The sequence below is a fragment of the Elephantulus edwardii genome, unplaced genomic scaffold, assembly GCF_000299155.1.
Source record: "Elephantulus edwardii isolate Elephantulus edwardi_28Jun2011 unplaced genomic scaffold, EleEdw1.0 scaffold00017, whole genome shotgun sequence".
NCBI classification, from domain to species: Eukaryota; Metazoa; Chordata; class Mammalia; order Macroscelidea; family Macroscelididae; genus Elephantulus; species Elephantulus edwardii.
The window spans coordinates 4,107,090-4,109,856 of record NW_006399767.1 but is presented as its reverse complement, the minus strand read 5'-3'; positions in this window follow the sequence as shown (position 1 = coordinate 4,109,856).

Below are 2,767 nucleotides of genomic sequence, written 5' to 3'. Positions count from 1 at the left end.
CCCCTCCAATTGCCCCTACCCCAGTCTGGTCCCCTCGCCTGACTGAGGACTCTGTGGTCAGGGGTAGTGTCTCCAATTCCAGCACTGCCACTTTTAGCTCCCCATAAGTGGTCATACTATATTTTGAAGTGGGTTCACTGCCCTCCCCCTTTATATATGATAAAGGGAACCTGAGAGTTTTGGACAGACTCTATCCCAGGTCTAACCATCTTTTGGCAGAAGCATTCAACAGAACAAAATATGTGGTGCCTTTAGGATGTCGGTCCTCTTGTGCATGCTGCCACTCACACAAGAGGACCGACATCCTAAAGGCACCACATATTTTGTTTTCTTTGTACAGGTCTTTTGTGTCTCTAGTTAAGTTCACTCTCAAGTATCTCAATTTTGTGGCTGGCTATTGTAAATAATATTGCTTTCTTGGTTTCTTTTTCTGAATTCTCTTTATTACTGTACAAGAAACCTACTGTTTTCTGGATATTGATCTTATATCCTGCTGCTCTATGAAACTGGTCTACTAGCTCTAACAGTTGTGGTTTTGGTTGTTTGTTTGTTGTGTTTGTCAAATCCTTAGGATTTTCTGTGTACACTATCTTATCATCTTATTTCCCTCTCTTGTCCTATTGCTCAAGGTTGCATTTTGTTTTTTGTGGACTTGTTTTCATTTTCTTCAGCTTCAGTTTGAACTCTCATATGAGCAATAGATGATCTGGTCGACAGTTACCACCAGGTCTGATGGAACTCCCTGACCTTTATCATACCATTATAGTTTTATAATCAAAGTTAAACTCATTATACTTAATTAGAGTTAAAATCATCACACACTCGTTCTTCTACTGTGTTTTAATTGTCTATTAGTTGGGAACAGTTCAAATGGCATTCCTGAAATTATCTCATTTTTTGGGCTTGTTTTTATTCCAGTGAAAATTTCAGAGTCTCTTTTGACATTCTTTTTGGTCTTTTCTTTCCTATGTTTTAAATGACCTTTTGTTTTCTCCATGAATTATGTCCTTGATATCATCCTTTATCTGGTATTACATCATTAATGTTAACTACATCAACTCTATTTTTTAGTTTCTAAAGACATAAAAGATAGATTTAATGTCTTATTTTAACTCCTTTTGACTTTCGTTTTTTTACTTTTAATTTGAACTTTTATATAAACAGTGAATGATTTATTCCACAGTTAGCCTCTGGTTTCATTTTAACTGGTAATATTGAGCTTCTATGCTGTGATTTTTATTGCATGTAGTCCATTTGATGTCTGTGTGTTCCATCCAGAGAGGTCCATGTGTATGAACCATTTATGTCATTATTTAAATTTTTTGATAAATTATTTTCAATGAATAAGTTATTGTTATATGCCATTGAGATGACTATGCCCTCCTCCTCATCTCTGACACACTGAACCCCACCATTATTACCTCATTGAGAGGCTTCTCCTCCTCTGATACTCAACCTTTCCAAGAATGATGTCTTTAGACAATTATTGCCACAATTATTGCCTCCAGGGAGCACCCTGGCTGCATGTTTTCCAAGACATACTTGTTTGTCTCTTTGGCAGTATATGCCATCTTCAACTGTCTTCTCCAACACGATAACTCAAAGACATCCAATTACTCAGTAACTTTTATTTTTTGCCCAACTTTCAGATATATAGTAAGTAATTGAAAAGATCATGGTTTGGGTCCAGTGCACCTTAGTCTTCAAACTTACATGCTTGCTCTTCAGCACTTTGGAGAGGTTTTTGACAGTAAATTCTCCCAATGCCTCCCAAATATCTTTTGATTTCCTGTATATTGGTGCCAATGGTATTGATATTTAAGCAAGTCATTAACAATTTCTCTAAAAATTCTCTTCATGCTATCTTCCTCATTTCTATCACCAAAACCATATTTTCCACTGGTGCTTCTTTGTTTCCACCTTTTTTGTATTCCAATCCCCATTTACTACTGATAAGTCTTAGTAGCTTATCTGGCCAATTTCACACTATGAAAATTTGTGGAAATCCTAAATTTCTTCATCTTTGAATTAATAGCTGATGTTTAATTTGAATAATAGTCATATTAAATTCCAGATAGGTAAATAGATGATAGATAGATATAGATTATAGATAAATATAGATAGATATAGATACAGATATAGATACAGATATAGATATAGATGATATAGATATAGATATGGATATTTTCTAATCTTTGACAGCATTTATCTTTTCAAAGAAATTTGGAAGATAACTGCCTGATAGTTGAGATAAGACATTCATATTTGTGCTCAGTTGAAAAATAAACAAACAAAAAAAACCTCGTAAAATGTGGAAATTCTTTTTTTGTTTGGGGTGGGATGGGGAGCCTAAAAATGTCATAATTCAGATTAATAACAGAAAACAGTCAAGACAGCTCCCAAAATGTGCACATAGGTACCTCACCCCCGAGGCTTTAGGCCAGTGGTTCCCAAGTTCTCAGTCCTGCCAATATTGGCTTCTTCCACCCCTCAATTGTTCAACAAAGTTATCAGCTCTGCTAGCATTGGCTCCCCACTTCCATGTCTCATCTCACATCACCATCTTATGTCAGGTCTCTAGTTCACCCATGGTTGATGCTGTTATCTCAAAGCATGTTCTACATTTTCCTGCCTCTTTTTCACTGAGGGGTGGGAGGGAGGTCTCTTTCCTCTTCATTTGCAGGGGAAGACCACATCTCTGCAGCTATTCAATTTATTGTCAAGACTAGCCAATCTACTTGTAGATGGTTGAAATTGGCTAATCTCC